The sequence below is a fragment of the Phycodurus eques genome, unplaced genomic scaffold (genome assembly GCF_024500275.1).
Source record: "Phycodurus eques isolate BA_2022a unplaced genomic scaffold, UOR_Pequ_1.1 contig_188, whole genome shotgun sequence".
In the NCBI taxonomy this organism is placed as follows: Eukaryota; Metazoa; Chordata; class Actinopteri; order Syngnathiformes; family Syngnathidae; genus Phycodurus; species Phycodurus eques.
In genome coordinates, this window is record NW_026904185.1 from 1 (window position 1) to 19,397 (window position 19,397).

General features: G+C 45.9%; 1 non-coding gene and 1 pseudogene across 1 annotated transcript; one reads left to right on the forward strand and one right to left on the reverse strand.

Moving 5' to 3' along the window:
• Positions 1 to 131: 131 nt before the first annotated feature.
• On the reverse strand, positions 132 to 250 carry LOC133398484 (5S ribosomal RNA; annotated as a pseudogene).
• An 11,395-nt stretch (positions 251 to 11,645) lies between these two features.
• On the forward strand, positions 11,646 to 11,810 carry LOC133398486 (U1 spliceosomal RNA). Its single transcript, XR_009767829.1, has one exon. It is a non-coding gene; the product is annotated as a U1 spliceosomal RNA (small nuclear RNA).
• Positions 11,811 to 19,397: the final 7,587 nt, after the last annotated feature.

Consider the following 19,397-nt stretch of genomic DNA (forward strand, 5'->3'; position numbering starts at 1 on the left):
CACTCTGCACTATTTGCATATCTGTTTTTGACGAATTGTCACTAAGTCATAAGAGAGAGAAAGACTGACTGCATTATAATTTAGGTCAACCACCGATAAAAAAACGATTCCACAAGAATCTAAAGTGAAAAAGCTTACAGCACCTGGTATTCCCAGGTGGTCTCCCATCCAAGTACCAACCAGGTCCACTCCTGCTTAGCTTCTGAGATCAGACGAGATTGGGCATTCTCAGGGTAGTATGGCCGTAAGCCACGTAGTTATCTGAAATGATCTGAAACACAAGGAATTTGTCTCCGGTAATTGGAGCCGCTCCGGTATGACTACAGACAGTCAATTGACAGAGAACACTTTTGGGACATAAAGACATTGACAAAAAAACAGTCACTGAGCAATAAAGGGTTGCTAGTTATCTGGTAATGTCGGTACATTTTTTAAAAATATATGTTTTATTTTTTGACAATTGTGTCCTCTCGCACTTAGAGCAGTTCGAATGACTAATATCCCAATTGTCCGGTGGAATGACCATTGTGCAAAAGGGCGCAGACTTCAAGGGAGTAGTGTGATAATCTGGGACAATGTTGATTGTAAAAATGTTGCAGATAACCACAATTGAACCATAGTCCTCAGAACTGTGAGGTAGACGCTCTAACCAGTCGGCCACCGTGCCGCCTGTAATTAAATTACTTTAACAAATACTGCGAATGACATGCTTACTCTAACTGCTATATGGACAGGTGCTGTCCAGAGTTTGCGTCCATTTGACGTTTCCTTTGTTGTTGAGGTTTTTTTTTCTGCTTGTATTTTCCCCCCCACGCTGCGTTTCTTGAACGCGGCATGCTCCTCCTTGTGTACATTCTTCAGGTGCCCGATCAAATTTGTTGTGTTGAAGCATTTAGATGACGTTCCCCACGACGTACTTCAGTTGTGCACAGACTGCTCATAACTTGCGTGTTGTTTGTCTGAGACAACGCAAAATAGTCCCACACCAACGACATGTTTTTTCCCCGCCAAGATTGAAAAAAACTTTATTGGCTGTCAGATAGAGTACTACGCCACAAGACACGTGATAAAGCTAAAAATAAACAAGTTTTTGGATTCATACGGGACGAAGAAGTGGAGTTCAATGTCTTGTGCTGAGCCGATCGATGACGTCATTGATCGGATCGGCGAATTATGACATGAAAGCTGATCAGATAAAATGCTAATTATTGGCCGATAACAATCACACCGGTCAGATCAGCGTAAAGTCTCGTACACTATGCATAAAATGGGCTTCTCTCTATCTAATATATGCACGCAGTGCACCAAAAATACCCCAGATACCTATTTTCATGCTACATGGTAATGCACACCAATTCAATGCTTTTGTTCATCGGTTACACAGAAACTGATATTTTGAATTTCAGGATTCCACTTTCCCCAAGATTGCGCGTACTTTGTGACTTAAGCATAATCGACCTCCCTAATAAATATTCAGAATAATTTCTCCTCGCGTTAGCTACCGCTAAGAAAACAATTCGATTAAACTGAAAAAACAAACAAGCTATGAACATCAGTCACTGGCTTAATGTCATCATAGAATATATTGCGTTAGAGAAAATAGCAGCAGAACGTAAAAATCAAGTAGATAGCTTTGCACCCTTCCTCAACATCCTAAATCTAGACACTTGATTCTTTTGGCTGGGTATTGTGCCATCTGACAATAACAAGACTATCTTGTAAGTATAAAGGTAAACTTTTGACATGTATTCTTTGTTGTCGAGGTTGTTGTTGTTTTATTATTTTTCTATTTGACATTCTCTTTATTTTTTTCTTATTCATTTATGTACTTGTTTTTTAAAAATTATTATTATATTCATTCATTCATCTTCCGTTCCGCTTATCCTCACTCGGATCGCGGGCGTCCTGGAGCCTATCCCAGCTATCTTCGAGCGAAAGGCGGGGTATTATTATTATATATTTTTTTTTTATTATTTTTCTCAGTTACCTCGACTGTTACAGTGGAGGAGACAAGCCCTACCTGTCGGATGTAGTTGCACCCAAATATGTCTTCCCTTGCATGCTATTTTTTGTATTTGTATATTTGTACTTTTTTCGTTGCATCATTATATTATACTGTCTCCCGGTGGCCAAGGCGGGCACACCAGAAGAAGCGGCACAATAAATTGAAGCATTAAATTATGATGCACTAACTGTTTGTTAAATGTTATGACTGTTTTATTACGTACAGTATTGTAGAGTACTATTTTCCTTTTTGAAAATGAACAAAATGTTTTAAATTCTTTTAAATTCAGTTACACAGTTGTTGCTGTTATAAAGTTGGGGGAGCACATCGCAGCAACATGTAAACAGACTCACAGACAACTTCAATTTACATGATACAATCAACATTATACTCAAGCAACATTATACTGCTAAATGCATGCTTTGAAATAGGATTAAGTAAACATGAGATAACTTATATACTTTTATTCTGACATTTCCCTCCTGTTTATCACATATTTACTCAAATTCTCACATCACCTTACATCAGTCATTTCAATTAGATTTTCGACTGGAGGATCATTTTTATGAAAACAAATACATTTACATATACACAGAGGCAAAGTTAATCTAATCTAATTCATAGTCACCTGGATCTAGAAATAAATCAGGCAGCTCATAATACACGTCATTATCATCATTATCTTCAGGGTCAGGACCAAGTAAAGGATACATTTGAGCCATCTGGTTCTCCATGGGTGAGATTGCTGTTGTTATCAATCTATTAATGAGAGAACGCAGACAAGGAATACAACAACATCCACAAGGTCAAAAGTGCTGTAAAAACAGCGATTGATACCAAAATTGAGGACACCACGGCTTTGTATTTTCCAAAGGCATTCATCCCCGAGTTCCACATGGAGGTGTCAACACCAGAGTGTTCCTTCATTTTACCATTAAGGGTTCGGAGTCCCTCTATGGCCTTGGGGAGACTGCCATCCGTAGCTATGTTGTTGGGAATGAATGTGCAACATTGTTCTCCTGAACATAGCACATACTCCTCCTCTCAGCCAACAACATGTCAACAGCTACCCTGTTTTGCAATGCCATCAATGATGCGGCTGATAGCTGTTCGTGTGCAGCTTCAAACCCACTCTGTGTACAATTGCCCAATTTTTTCACATTTTAATGGATGTAGTTGATTCTGTCTACGTTTTTGTTGGTTGTGCACAACCAACAGATCGAGGACTCAAATCCTGCAGCTATTTGATACTCAAATTTGTACTCACTTAAAACACCATGGGGAACACCAACGACGTCAATGTATGTTGGATCATTTTGGCTCTGCAAGTCTACTGCTCTTTTCTGACGTCGCCAATGTTCTGGCATGACAGTGGATAACCTAGCTGTTAATTCTTGTCCAGACATGGGATGTGCTGATACCGCTTATGCTTCTATATCAACAAAAAATGGTGTACGGACGTCTCGGAGCTCAGCACACACTGCAGCCCGCATTTGGAGTCGCTGTTTTTGAATTGTAAGCCATTCTACTCGCCGCATGAGTTCGCATCATTCATCCTGGCTGGAGTTTACATTCCGCCTCAAGCTAAAACGAATGCCGCACTGCTAACGCTCGCCGAACAAGTCAACGAAATTGGAAAAAAAAACACCCGGACTCATCCCTCATTATTCTCGGGGACTTTAACAAAGCTAAACTCTAACAAAACTTTAACAAAAGCCACGAACTCCCTAAATACAAGCAGCACATCAACTGTCCAACTAGGGAAAATAACCTTTTAGACCACTGCTACACTATGCCGAAAAAAGCATACCGTGCTGTACCTCGTGCAGCCCTGGGCTCGTCTGATCACTGCTTAATTCACTTAATACCGACGTACAGGCAAGAACTTAAATGCGCGAAGCCTACAGTGAAAACAGTGAAAAAGTGGACCAATGAAGCAAAGATTGAACTTCAAAGCTGTTTAGACTGCACAGACTGGAGTGTCTTTGAAAATTCAGCTGACAGCCTGGATGAATATACGGACACTGTTACATCCTATATCAGTTTCTGTGAAGATATGTGTGTACCAACAAAATCATTTCACACATTCAACAACAACAAGCCATGGTTCACTGCTAAACTTAAGCATCTTCGCCAAGCTAAGGAGGATGCATATCAGAGCGGGCACATGGCCCTGTATAATCGAGCTAGAAACCAGCTGACGAAAGAAATTAACATTGCAAAGAGGAACTATGCAGCAAAGTTGGAAAAACAATTTAGCGCTAACGACTCTAAATCAGTCTGGCATGCATTCCAATCGGTGACTAATTACAAGCGACGATCCCCCCAAGCTGAGAACAATAGCACACTTGCCAACGACTTGAATACCTTCTACTGCAGATTTGAAAAGGACAGTTAGGTAAATAAGCGTGAGTTGATGAAAGCGGTTGTGGAGTGTGTGGTGTGTAGCATAGCGGATGCATAAGCACCACATGTGCACACTTTCTGTAAGAGCCGCAGCTGCTGCTGCATACGTCTCGCAGTCAGATGTACGTGCTACTATTGGTTCTAACAAAACACTCGTGTGTAGTAGTACCATTCTTTCACCCTGTACTATTTGGTACAATACTGCAGCGGCAGTATGAGTTTTGTTAGAGATGTCCAAATAAAACGGTAGTTTGTAGTTAGGAAGTGCCAAAGAAATGGCTTGACTGAATTCTTGTTTAATTTGTATGAAGAGTTCTTTCTCATCATGTGTCCAATTGAGTTTAGCCGGCAGATTTCTTCATCCTTCTCGTTTAAGTGCCAATGAAATGTGTGGCGCAGAAAATGGCATTTTTAACCAAGGCAATAAATCCGATCTCAGGTCAACCACTGCCGCAACACCCTCTCGTCCCACCACTATTCTATCACTTGGTGTAAAATACCATGAGTGTCTGATAGTTTTTCTAAAATTCTAAATCAATTCTTGTTCTCTATCATAGAACAAGGTACAATGTGGAGGGTCAGGGGGTGGCAGGAATGGCCCCAAGGACACAACCCACGGCTTCCACTCCGCAAATGTCTGCAGGACGCTGTTATTTATTTGACACTGGCTGGTTCTAGGGACGTGGAATGTCACCTCTCTGGCTGGGAAAGAGCCAGAGCTGGTGTGTGAGGTCGAGAAGTTCCGACTAGATATAGTCGGACTCGCCTCCACACACAGCTTGTGCTCTGGATACCATGATGGCGCCTACCAGTGTGGTCGCCTCCGTAGCGCGCTCTCTCGTATTGTTTTTGTTTTTGTGTTTTTCGTCCGTCTTTGGAGACCTTACACGACTCACTTACACAAAGGGAGACCTGCTAACCATCAAGGACAACGAACTGGCGATGAGAGGGAATGAGACACGAGGTTAAATACAAGGGGTAATTAGGGTGAACGAGGCACAGGTGGTGAAGATGCTCACAAGAGTAGGTGTGTGTGAAACAGGGGGAAGACAAAAACCGGAACACACACCCATGACATACCTTTCGAGGCCGGTAATCATGTCACAAAGTCTACAGAAATGTCTGACCAAGGATGTTGTGGTATTGGCAGAGGTCGCAACTCCCCAGAAGGACGTTGACGAGAGGGTTTGTTAGCAGCACATACCTAGCAAGCATTGACGTAATCAATAACATCCCTCCTAACATTAGGCCACCAAAAGCGCTGTTCGACCACTGATTGCGTCTTGGCAATGCCTGGGTGACATACACTTCGCTTCGTGTGAGCCCAGTGGATGACTTTTCCCCTTAAAGTCGGAACCACCTGTTTTCAGGGCAATCTTCAGGACTAAGAGTGTTTTTCAGAGCCCCTTTAACCGCAGTTTCAATGTCCCAAACAAAAGCGGAAATGAAACATGACTTGGGCAAAATAGTCTTAGGGTCGGACAAAGAATTATCTTCCAAGAAAATACGTGACAAAGCATCTGGCTTACCATTTTTAGAACCAGGTCGGTAGGATAACATGAAATTAAATCGAGTGAAGAACAGAGCCCATCTTGCCTGCCTCGCATTTAATCTTTTAGCAGTTTTAATATACTCAAGGTTCTTGTGATCTGTCCATACTAAAAACGGTGTCTGTGCCCCCTCGAGCCAGTGCCTCCACTCCATCAAAGCCACCTTGACTGCCAGCAGTTCACGGTCACCAATGTCATAATTTTTTTCAGCTGGGGTCAGTTTTTTGGAGAGAAAAGCACAATGTAATTTATCATTCTTGAGAGATTTCTGGGAGAGCACTGCTCCCATCAGACGCATCGACTTCTACCACAAACTGCTGTTTGAGATCTGGCAAATTAAGGATGGGAGCGGAGGTAAAACTCGATTTAAGTTTTTGAAAAGCTGCCTGACAAAGCGGGTTCCATACAAAAGGTTTGTGTGGCGAGGTAAGATCATGCAAAGGAGAGGATATTGAACTGAAATGTCTGATGAATTTTTTGTAGAAGTTTCTGAACCCTAAGAACCTTTGTACACCTTTGCGTGACGTGGGAGTAGGCCAATTAATAACGGCATCGACTTTGGAAAGGTCCATTTTGACTTCAGCTTGAGCCAGGACGAAACCCAGAAAAGAAACGGACGCCTTGTGAAACTCACATTTCTTAGCCTTGACATATAGTTGATTCTGCAGTAGCCGCTGCAATACAGAGCGGACATGAATCATGTGAGTCTCCTCATCCGGGGAGAATATCAAAATGTCGTCCAAATGGACAAAAACATAACTATTCAACATGTCACGCAGGACATCATTGACAAGGTTTTGGAAAACAGCTGGAGCGTTAGTAAGTCCAAAAGGCATTACCAAATACTCATAATGTCCCGTTGGTGTGTTGAATGCTGTTTTCCATTCATCCCCCTCCCTTATCCTGACTAGATGATACGCATTTCTTAAGTCCAGTTTGGTGAAAATCTTGGCTCCCTCCAGGAACTCAAAGGCGGTGGAGATGAGAGGAAGAGGGTACCTGTTTTTTACAGTTATCTCGTTGAGACCCCGATAATCAAGACAGGTTCGCAGGGTCTTGTCCTTTTTGTCCACAAAGAAAAATCCTGCTCCCACAGGGGATGAAGATGGGCGAATGATCCCGGCTGGCAGTGATTCTTCCACGTACTCCTTCATGGCCTTGTGTTCCGGCCCTGAAAGAGCAAACAACCTCCCTCGTGGGGGTATGGTTCCAGGCAGCAAGTCAACAGCACAGTCATAAGATCTGTGGGGTGGAAGGGATTTGGCCTTGGACTTGGAAACAACGTCTTTAATATCCTGGTAACAGGTGGGCACTTGAGATAAATCAGGATCCCCAGATGGGGTCTGTGGATTGTCCTGAGAAACATGGCCCTGAACATCACATGGCGGCTTGAAACAGTTCCGGGCGCAATTGCTGCCCCATGACATAACCTACCCAGAGGACCAGTCAATGTGGGGGTTATGTAATTTCAACCATGGATTCCCTAAGATAAGGTCATGATTCATGGCGTCAAAAACATGAAAACTAATGCGTTCCGAGTGAGAATCAGGAAATGTCAATGTGGGTGTTTGGGTGCGGTGAGTGATCTTGCCCATAAAACTGCCATCTGCAGCATAGGTGTTGTGGTGGCGTTTTATTTGAAAGGTTCTAAGGTGCATACGTCTAACGAGGAGGGAGCTAAGTAAGTTAGCGTCAGAACCAGAGTCAATTAATACATGTGTATGACTTTCTTGATCAGGAGAGCATAGTGTCTCTTTCGGAAGAACCCGTGTAGGGTCTTCCTTAATGAAATTCAGACTCACCTCTCCCGTGCCCTTGCTACCGGCACCGGCAACTTTGACGTGACAGTTGCTCACGGAACGACACAACTGACCGCAGTAGAAGCACCGCCCTTCCCTCATCCGGCGTTGACATTCCTCAGGGGAGAGACGGAACCTGCCCAGTTGCATGGGTTCATCCGTGGGGACGCTAGCCAGTGGGTTGAGACCGGAAACAGGGGATCTGCCTTGGTTTGGTTGGTCACCGAGGCTCGTCCTCCAAGTGCGCGGTGACGCAGCCCTCCGCCGATCTCTATCCAGCTCGCGATCCAAAAGCCTCTTGCCGATTTTTACGGCGAGAGCAATGAGAGTGTCCAAGTCGGTCGGCAGGTCTAGCGGGACTAAATGATCCTTGACGACGGGGGATAGTCCTTGAAAAAAGGCATCGAGTAGCGCCCGATGATTCCAATGACTCTCAGCTGCTAGAATGCGAAACTCAATCGCGTAATCTGACACCCTGCGCTTGCCTTGTTGTAAGGTGACAAGGGTGCGAGCTTCCTCACGATCTGGTGTGGAAAATTGAAAAATTTGCTCCATAGTCTTTACGAAAAAAGCCCATGAATGACACGCGGCGGAATTGCGGCTCCATTCAGCAGTAGCCCACGCCTCCGCACGACCAGTCAGGTGGGAAATGACGAAAGTGATTTTTGCCTGCTAGGTGGGGAAGGCAGCTGCCTGCAGCTCAAAGTGGAGTTCGCACTGCGTGATGAACGGCTTAATGTTCCCAGAATCTCCAGAGAACCTCTCCGGTCGAGAGCTGTGGGCAGACAGCAGCGGAGGTGGCTGCATGGTGACTGCTTCACATGGAAATGTTGGTACCGTGGCGGTATCGGTGTGGTGCCAACTGGTTCCTTCTCTTGAATCATTTTCATAAGAAGTTCAAACTGCGAGGCCACCTGTCTCATCATATTGTCCTGATGCCTTGACAGTCCCTCAAGAAGCAAGCTGCTCTTCCTGCTTCGAGAGGCGTTGACCCTGCGCTTGAAGGGCTTTGCGCACCGGGTCTGAGTCTGCTGGGTCCATGTTATGGCCAGTTCATTCTGTCACGAACGGAACAGAGGATTGGACCCAAAAATGCACGACTCCAAAACAAATGGATAGTTTCCAAAAAGAGAGGTTTAACATACGGGCATAGGTCGGTACACAGGCAGGCAATCCAAGAAAGGCAACAGTATCCAAAAACATGAGCCAAAGAGGCGAGGTCAATAATCGGAACGGGGTCAAGTCTTACTGTGAGTCTGTGACGTGGAAACAAGGAATGCTGGAACGCGACGACAAGGTACAACGAACTGGCAACGAGAGGGAATGAGACACGAGGTTAATTACAAGGGGTAATTAGGGTGAACGAGGCACAGGAGGTGAAGATGCTCACAGGAGCAGGTGTGTGTGAAACAGGGGGAAGACAAAAAACGGAACACCCACCCATGACATCGACTGCAGATTTGAAAAGGACAGTTTCACGAGTGTCACAGGTCCCCTGCTGGACCCCCTGCAGTTTGCCTACCAAGCGAACAGGTCTGCGGATGATGCAGTCAACATGGGACTGCACTTCATCCTAGAACACCTCGACAGTGCAGGGACCTATGCGAGGATCCTGTTCGTGGACTTCAGTTCAGCATTCAACACCATCATCCCTGAACTCCTTTCATCCAAGCTTCTCCAGCTCAGCGTCTCACCTGCCATCTGCCACTGGATTTATAGCTTTCTGACGGGTAGGACACAGCAGGTGAGGCTGGGGGAGGCCACCTCATCCACACGCAGCATCAGCACTGGGGCGCCTCAAGGTTGTGTCCTCTCTACGCTGCTCTTCTCTCTCTACACGAACGACTGCAGCTCAGCGCACCCGACTGTCAAACTCCTGAAGTTTGCAGATGACAGCACAGCCATCTGCCTCATCAAGGACGGTGACGAGTCTGCATATCGACAGGAAGCGGAGCGGCTGGAGCTGTGGTGCGGCCGACACAACCTGGAGCTGAACACGCTCAAGATTGTAGAGATGATCGTGGACTTCAAGAGGCATCCTTCGCTACAGCTGCCCCTCACGTTGTCCAGCTGCCTTGTGTCAACCGTCGAAACCTTCAAGTTCCTGGGAATTACAATCTCTCAGGACCTGAAGTTGGCGACCAACATCAACTCCATCCTCAAAAAGGCCCAGCAGAGGATGTACTTCCTGCGGCTTCTGAGAAAGCACGGCCTGCCACCGGAGCTGCTGTGACAGTTCTACACAGCGGTCATCGAATCAGTCCTGTGTTCTTCCATCACAGTCTGGTTTGGTGCTGCTACAAAAAAGGACAAACTCCGACTGCAACGGACAATCAAAACTGCTGAAAGGATTGTCGGTACCCCCCTACCCACCATTGAGGACTTGCACGCTGCCAGAACTAAGACAAGGGCGTGCAAAATCCTCTCGGACCGTCTGCACCCCGGTCACCAGCTCTTCCAGCTCCTTCCCTCAGGTAGGCGTTACCGATCAACGCAAACTAGAACTAGTAGACATTCCAACAGCTTCTTGCCTCTTGCGATCAACTTCTTAAACACCTAACCAATAATTCCAATCCAACAAGCTGGAAATTTTTTGACTTGAGTTCGTTGTCACATTTCTGTGGGGCCAATTATGTATTTTTCGTGCACTCACTGGAGTTGTCTCGCCATGCTGCACTCTTTGCATATACTGGCCACTCATGCCAGAGTAGCATCTGCTCCATTTGCACACTGATTGAGGAGTATCTGTAACATTTGCACAACCATCATTGTCCCAGATGATCGCACTACTCGTCACTTTAAACCGCAAACACTCCTTGAAGTCTCAGCGCCCTTTGCACAATGGTCATTGCACCGGACTATTGCAATATTAGTCATTCGAACTGCTCTAAGTGCTAGAGGAATCTGCATCTTTTTGCACAATTGTTTTTTGTCAATGTCTTTATGTCTCCAAAGTGTTCTGTAAATTGACTGTTGTACTAGAGCGGCTCCAACTACCGGAGAGAAATTCCTCGTGTGTTTTGGACATACTTGGCAAATAATGATTCTGATTCTGATTCTGATTAAATTGGTCCTTCGAGACGGATGTCAACACCCCGGCCCCGCCTGTGTGGAGTTTGCATGTTCTCCCCGTGCCTGCGTGGGTTTTCCCCGGGCACTCCGGTTTCCTCCCACATCCCAAAAACATGCATGCTATGTTAATTGACGACTCTAAATTGCCCGTAGGTGTGAATGTCAGTGTGAATGGTTGTTTGTTTGTCTGTGCCCTGCGATTAGCTGCCGACCGGTTCAGGGTGTACCCCGCCTCCCGTCCGAAGATAGCTGGGATAGGCTCCAGCACGCCCGTGACCCTAGTGAGGAGAAGCGGCTCAGAAAATGGATGGCTGGATAAGACGAATGCGTTATTTCGTCAAGCACTACTTCCAATTATGTTTACATTCGATTTTCTTTAATTAGTCAAATCATTGGTCTCTCTTAAACCCAAATGGGTGGTTTATTTGTTTCTGGGTGTGAATGACCTCACTTTCAACTTATTTGATTGTCTCTCGATGCCGCTGTGCATGATGTAACCATTTCCTGTACCCCCAGGTTGTACCCCGAATGGGTGGTTTCTATGTTTCTGGGTGTGAATGACCCCACTTTCAAATTATTTTATCATCTCTCGATGCCGTTGTACATTATGGGTATCCATTTACTGTCTCAATTTAAACTAAAATTCTCAAATAAGAAGCATATTTCTTCATGTATTAGCACACAGTAGCGTTTCATCTAGCGTATGTTCCGGCTTGCCCCTTATATGTATGGTTGGTCACATGCTCATGACGACACCGTCGCTTGACATTGCGTTCGCGTGAATGACTTGCGTGCTCGCGCCGAGTCAAACTCATACTTACCTGGCAGGGGAGATACCATGATCAAGAAGGTAGGTTCACCCAGGGTGAGGCTCAGCTATTGCACTCTGGTTGTGCTGACCCCTGTGAATTCCCCAAATGTGGGAATCTTGACTGCATAATTTCTGGTAGTGGGGGACTGCGTTTGCGCTCTCTCCTGATAATTGGTTAATGAAAATGAAGATAGTGGGTGTAATAGTGATATAGTTGTGTAGTAATTTAGCGTGGTACAATGTTACTGATAGTGATGAGTGTTTGAGTGTACTGAATCATTCAAAACTGTTCATCAAAAACATTTGTTCACGTTCAGTTCTTTTTCACATAGTCATTCAAGTGCTTTCTTATTCAGTTAATGATCCATCCCCGAAGCTCATGTTCACCCAATACATTCACTGAAGGACTATGCGTTGTTGTCGTCATGTATTGTAAACTAGCAAAGGCGGGGAGATTATTTATTTACACAAACGCTAAATTATGACCTACCTATCTCTCTCTCAGCAAGCTCTCGAACACCCGCTTCGCTCGTGACTCGTGAACATGCGTGCATCGAGCTCAGCAAGCGACCATCCTTGCGCGTCCCCTGACGTCCAGCGAGGCTCTCGCCACCCGGCGTGACTTTTCTGCATCCACCGCGGTGGACCGCATCGCTGACACCAGCACCTGTACTGGACACCAGCACCTGTTTACCCACCTTAATGTTATTGTTATCTAATCAGTGTAAAGCGTCTTTGAGAGTCTTGAAAAGCGCAATAGGTTTAATCTTTTATTATTATTATTGCTATTATTATTATTGAAGAAAAAGCTAAACAATGGGAACGTCAACCTCCCCAATATGGCCACTAAGTCGGCACGTTGGTTCGCCGGGCTGTTCCAGCGAGCTTCCGTGTCTTGTCTTCATAATTATCATATTAGCCTTAGCATATTACTCCAATTCTAAAGTCTTTATACTGGCTCCCAGTCGGATGTAGAATAGATTTTACAGTTCTGTTACTGGTCTATAAATCACAAAATGGTTTAGGTCCTGAATACATGAATGAAATGCTAATGCCAAGTGTGCATGTTTTTAAGTTTTGTTAAAAACTCTTCTTTTTTTTCTTATGCTTTTTAGAGCATTTCCTCTTTTAAATGATATTTCTTGCACTGTACGCAGTTTTAGTTGTATTTTCATTTCCCCCTTTGTTTTAAATGTTTATAAGCTGTTTTGTTCCTTTGTTTTGAAATATTTTCACTCATGTAAAGCACATTGAGTTACCTTGTGTATGAAATGCGCAATATAAATTGCTTTGCGTTCCTATGACGTAGATGCACGACGTAAGAGAAGTCACAGAGTAGTGGAAGCGATTATCTACTGAGTATTAAATCTCTGGATACTATGAAAATTTATAGCATGAAAATTCTATTGTATAATCATACAATAGAAAAAATTCTATTGAATAATCATACAATATAATTTTACAATACAATACAATAATCCATAACATGTAGACTATCCTTCCATCCATCCATTTTCTACCGCTTATCCGAGGTCGGCCAGACTTCCCTCTCCCCAGCCACTTCATCCATCTCTTCCGGGGGGATCCTGAGGTGTTCCCAGGCCAACCGAAGAATGTAGTCTCTCCAGCATGTCCAGGGTCGTCCCCAGGGCCCCCTCCCAGTGGGAACGTGACCGGAACACCTCACCAGGGAGGTGTCCGGGAGGCATCCGAATCAGATGCCCCAGCCACCTCATCTGGCACCTCTCGATGTGGAGGAGCAGCGACTCTACTCTGAGATCCTCGCGGATGACCGACCTTCTCACCCTATCTCGAAGGGAGAGCCCGGACACCCTGCAGAGGAAAGTCATTTCGACCGCTTGTATCCGGGATCTTGTTCTTTCAGTCACGACCCACAGCTCGTGATCATAGGTGAGGGTAGGAACGTAGATCGACTGGTAAATTGAGAGCTTCGCCTTCCGGCTTAGCTCCTTCTTTACCACAACGGATCGATACAAAGTCCGCATCACTGCAGACGCTGCACCAATCTGCCTGTTGATCTCCCGTTCCATTCTTCCCTCACTTGTGAACAAGACCCCAAGATACTTGAACTCCTCCACTTGGGGCAGGATCTCATCCCCGACCTGGAAAGGGCACGCCACCTTTTTCCGACTGAGGACCATGGTCTCAGATTTGTAGGTGCTGATTCTCATCCCAGCCGCTTCACACTCGGCTGCAAACTGCTCCAGTGAGAGTTGGAGATCATGGCTTGATGAAGCCAACAGAACCACATCATCTGCAAAAAGCAGAGATGCAATACTGAGGCCACCAAATCGGACCCCCTCTACGCCTCGACTGCGCCTTGAAATTGTGTCCATAGAAGTTATGAACTGAATCGGTGACAAAGGGCAGCCTTGGCGGAGTCCAACCCTCACCGGGAAAAAGTCCGACTTACTGCCGGATATGCGGACCAAACTCTGATTCCGGTCGAACAGGGACCGAACAGCTCGTATCAGGGGGTTCGGTACCCCATACTCCCGAAGCACCCTCCACAGGACTCCCCGAGGGAAACGGTCGAACGCCTTCTCCGAGTCCACAAAACAAATGTAAACTGGTTGGGTGAACTCCCATGCACCCTCGAGGACCCTGCTGAGGGTGTAGAGCTGGTTCACTGTTCCACGGCCAGGACGAAAAGCACACTCCTCCTCCTGAATCTGAGATTCAACTTCCCGACAGACTCTCCTCTCCAGCACCCCTGAATAGACCTTACCATGGAGGCTGTAGTTGAACACACCCTCCGGTCCCCCTTCTTAAAAAGGGGGACCACCACCCCAGTCTGCAAATCCAGAGACACTGTCCCCGATGTCCACGCGATGTTGCAGAGGCGTGTCAAGCAGGACAGCCCTACAACATCCAGAGCCTTGAGGAACTCCGGGTGAATCTCATCCATCCCCGGGGCCTTGTCACCGAGGAGCTTTTTAACCACCTTGGTGACCTCAACCCCAGAGATAGGAGAGCCCGCCTCAGAGAACCCAGACTCTGCTTCCTCAAGGGAAGGCGTGTCGGTGGAATTGAGGAGGTCTTCGAAGTATTCTCCCCACCGGCTCACGTCTCGAGTCGAGGTCAGCAGCGCCCCATCCCCACTATACACAGTGTTGATGGTGCACTGCTTCCCCCTCCTGAGACGCCGGATGGTGGACCAGAATTTCCTCGAAGCCATCCGGAAGTCTTTCTCCATGGTCTCACCGAACTCCTCCCATGCCCGAGTTTTTGCTTCAGTGACCACCAAAGCTGCATTCCGCTTGGCCAGCCAGTACCCATCAGCTGCCTCAGGAGTCCCACAGGCCAAAAAGGCCCGATAGGACTCCTTCTTCAGCTTGACGGCATCCCTCACCGTTGGTGTCCACCAACGGGTTCGGGCGCTCCTGCCGTCCCCAGCAGGAGCGCTCTCCAGCACCCCCTCCAAGGACTCCAAAAAGGGTGGGTACTCTGAACTGCTGTTTGGTGCATAGGCACAAACAACAGTCAGGACCCATCCCCCCACCCGAAGGCAGAGGGAGGCTACCCTCTCGTCCACCGGGGTGAACCCCAACGTACAGGCGCCGAGCCAGGGAGCAATAAGTATACCCACACCTGCTTGGCGCCTGTCTCCGTGGGCAACTCCAGAGTGGAAGAGAGTCCAACCCCTCTCGAGAGGACTGGTACCAGAGCCCAAGCTGTGCATGGAGGCGAGTCCACAATATCTCGTAGGAACTTCTCGACCTCACACACCAGCTTGGGCTCCTTCCCTTCCAGAGAGGTGACATTCCACGTCCCTAGAGCCAGCTTCTGTAGCCGTGGATCGGATCGCCAAGGTCCCCGCCTTTGGCCATCGCCCAGCTCGCACGACACCCGACCCATATGGCCCCTCCCACAGGTGGTGAGCCCATGGGAAGGGGGACCCACGTTACCCTTTTGGGCTGTGCCCAGCCGGGCCCCATGGGTGCAGGCCCGGCCATCAGGCGCTTTGAGCCCCACCTCCAGGCCTGGGTCCAGAGGGTAGCCCCGGTGACCCGCGTCCGGGCAAGGGAAACCTGAATCCATTCATTGTAGTTGTCTTTGGGGTTTTTGGAGTCGTGTTTTGTGTGGTCCCTCACCTAGGACCTGTTTGCCATGGGTGACCCTGCCAGGGGCATAAAGCTCCAAACAACTTAGCTCCTAGGATCATTGGGACACACAAACCCGTCCAAAACGATAAGGTGACGGCTCAAGGAGGGGTCAAACTATTGTAAGGGGGCAATTTCTAACATAGAAAGTCCCAGTATTGGCTTAGAAGCCAAACTGGTGAAGTTATCACTAAAAAAATTAAATGTGTACAGCAGGCGCTTGGAATCATTTTTAAGCAATAAAAACTGCAAATATGTGTAAAAGTCCAAGCAAAGTTTTGGGATTCAAACCACTGCCTGTAACTAGCGTAAAGGGGGAGTTCGAGCCGATAAAGCCCCAGAATTGGCTTGGAAAGCAACCTGTGGGAAGTTATGACTGAAATGAAAAAATGTGTACAGCAGGCCCTGGGAAGCATTTTTCAGCGATAAAAACAGCAAATGTGTGTAAAAGCCCAACCAAAGTTTTGGGATTCAAACCACTGCCTGTAACTAGTGTAAAAGGGTGGGTGCTAGCCTAGAAAGTCCCAGAATTGTCTTGGAAAGCAGTCTGTGTGAATTTATGACTGAACAGGAAAAACGTGTACAGCAGGCACTGGGAAGCATTTTTAAGCGATAAAAACTGCAAACGTGTGTAAAAGCCCAACCAAAGTTTTGGGATTCAAACCACTGCCTGTATCAGGTGTAAAGGGGAGCGTTCTATCCTAGAATGCATACGAATTTACTTGGAAAGCAGCCTGTGTGAAGTTATGAGTGAAAATTAAAAAAATGTACAGCAGGCGTTGGGAAGGATTTTTAAGCGATAAAAACTGCAAATGTGTATGAAAGTCGAACCAAAGCTTTGGGATTCAAACTATTGCCTGTAACTAGTGTAAAGGGGAGAGTTCTACCCTAGAATGCATGAGAATTTACTTGGAAAGCAGCCTGTGTGAAGTTATGAGTCCGCTGAACTGTCTGCTTTGTCTCAAATGGCAAAGCAAAAGCGGACAGTTGTCCAAATGGACTTGTTTATTGGCAAGAAGTCACACCGCGTTGGAGCCAGATATTTTCACGAGTGGCGCGATTATGTGCCTGTCTCGACAAAGAAGCGCGATCTACTTTATACTGAGTATGGGGTGGTGTGGAATGTGCCAGAAAGTTCCACTCCTTATGAGGCAAACAACAGATGTTACAACTAGCGTATATTGGTCAAATAAAAATGTTATTATTTTAGGAGGTAAGAATAAGCTGGAAGCGACGCTTGCGTGACTTCTGGTTTACCGTAATTTTAAGTTTCATTGTTAAAATCAAACCAATGTCTCGAAAAGGGCACCACATCACTTTTTATGTATAAAATGTAGGAAAAATGACGAGAAACCTTTTTATCAGTCTCGTAATCTGAAGGTTGCCACACTTTATGAAATTTTGAGTTCTCGATGACAGAGGCTTACTTAAACCCAGAACACACAAAATACAACCAAGAGTGGAATTTTATAGTATGTTTTGTGACATATACAAAGGATCTAGAGGGAAACACACACACAAAGAGGCTAACTATCCATCCATCCATCCATCCATCCATTTTCTTTACCGCTTATCCTCACTAAGGTCGCGGGCTGCTGGAGCCTATCCCAGCTATCTTCGGGCGGGATGCGGGGTAAACCCTGAACCGGTCCCCAGCCAATCGCAGGGCACATAGAAACAAACAACCATTTGCACTCACATTCACCGGGCAATTTAGAGTCTTCAATCAACCTACCACGCATGTTTTTGGGATGTGGGAGGAAACCAGAGTGTCCGGAGAAAACCCACCCAGGCACGGGGAGAACTTGCAAACTCCACACAGGGGGGGCCGAGAAAAGGGTAACTAAAGAAAGAAAATAACACTATGAAAAGGGAAATAGAACACCAAGTTGGACTAAAGTTGGAAACGTGAGCGTTTACTGCGTCCAGTGCGGATGGGAGAGAGAGAGAGAGAGAGAGAGAGAGAGAGAGAGAGAGAGAGAGAGAGAGAGAGAGAGAGAAAGGACAAAGTTGAGATTTTGTCTGAAGATAGTAATTTCCCCGAAATTATTAGCCACTGATGTTGTACATCATAGTAAGGATTGCACTGTCGACTCACGAATGCAGATCACCTGGTCTTTGGGGAGTGGTCTTCCTCCAGACCTCAGGCGGAAACAAAGCCGGTTTGGTTGAAGGAAAAAGATGCACAAAAATAAAAACAAAAAGAAATGTGAAAGGAAAGTTGTTGTCATGTTTGGATGAGCTCGAGTCCTGCCACACCATCTGACGTGTTTCTGCCTGTGTACTGGATATTTAAGTTATTGCCGTTCTTTTTTTTTAAATGGTAACTGCTTTAATAGTTCAGGTGTGTGTTTGAAGAGCACTTTGCATTTGTCTGTTTTGGGGAACAGACTTACACTTGTTCATGCATTGTTGACCTTCAGTTGGACCAGTGTTCATTTACGGTCGTAGATTTTTTTCCTGCTTATCAGACAACTTGCTATCAAGCCGCAGTGACAACTGAACTCATGACTCGTCGTTTACAAGACCAGGGCTCTAACACCTGAGATATGTGGCCTTGGGTTTTAGCATAGCCAAAAGCAGGGCAAGAGCAATGGAGAGTGGTGTTAGCATTTTGACAAGGTCAAACCGCACTTTGAAAATCCAAGAACAACAATCCTGAAATTCCAAGAACATTGATTTGAATATCGGGATTTTACAACACAAATAGGTGGGCGGCGTTCCTTCTCCACAGCTGGCTTGTCTCAATTCGTCTTGACCCGACATCTCCCTCGCTTCCTCTGATGGATGAGTTGTTTTCCCTGTTCCACTAGAACATTCCGCTGCCTTCCTCTTGTGCAAGTTCCTGTAGAGAGCTCATCCACCCCCACTCACACTGCGAACATATTACACCAGCTAAAATATTTTTCAAGGTTACTGTCGGACCAGTAGTGGAAGCGATGATATACTGAGTACGAAATCTGTGGATACTATGAAAATTGATAGCATCAAAATTCTATTGTATGATTAATACAATAATCCATAACATGTATTCCACTCTATGGCTAATATGACAATAGCTAATACAACAATATATATATATATACACACACACACACACACACATATATATATATATATATATATATATATATATATATATATATATATACCGGAGTGCCCGGGGAAAACCCACGCAGGCACGGGGAGAACATGCAAACTCCGCACAGGCGGGGCCGGGGTGTTGACATCCGTCTCGAAGGACCAATTTAATCAGAATCAGAATCATCTTTATTTGCCAAGTATGTCCAAAACACACAAGGAATTTGTCTCCGGTAGTTGGAGCCGCTCTAGTACAACAAACAGTCAATTTACAGAACACTTTGGGGACATAAAGACATTGACAAAAAACAATTGTGCAAAAAGATGCAGAGTCCTCTAGCACTTAGAGCAGTTCGAACGACTAATATTGCAATAGTCCGGTGCAATGACCATTGTGCAAAGGGCGCTGAGACTTCAAGGAGTGTATGCGGTTTAAAGTGACGAGTAGTGCGATCATCTGGGACAATGTTGGTTGTGCAAATGTTACAGATACTCCTCAATCAGTGTGCAAATGGAGCAGATGCTACTCTGGCATGAGTGGCCAGTATA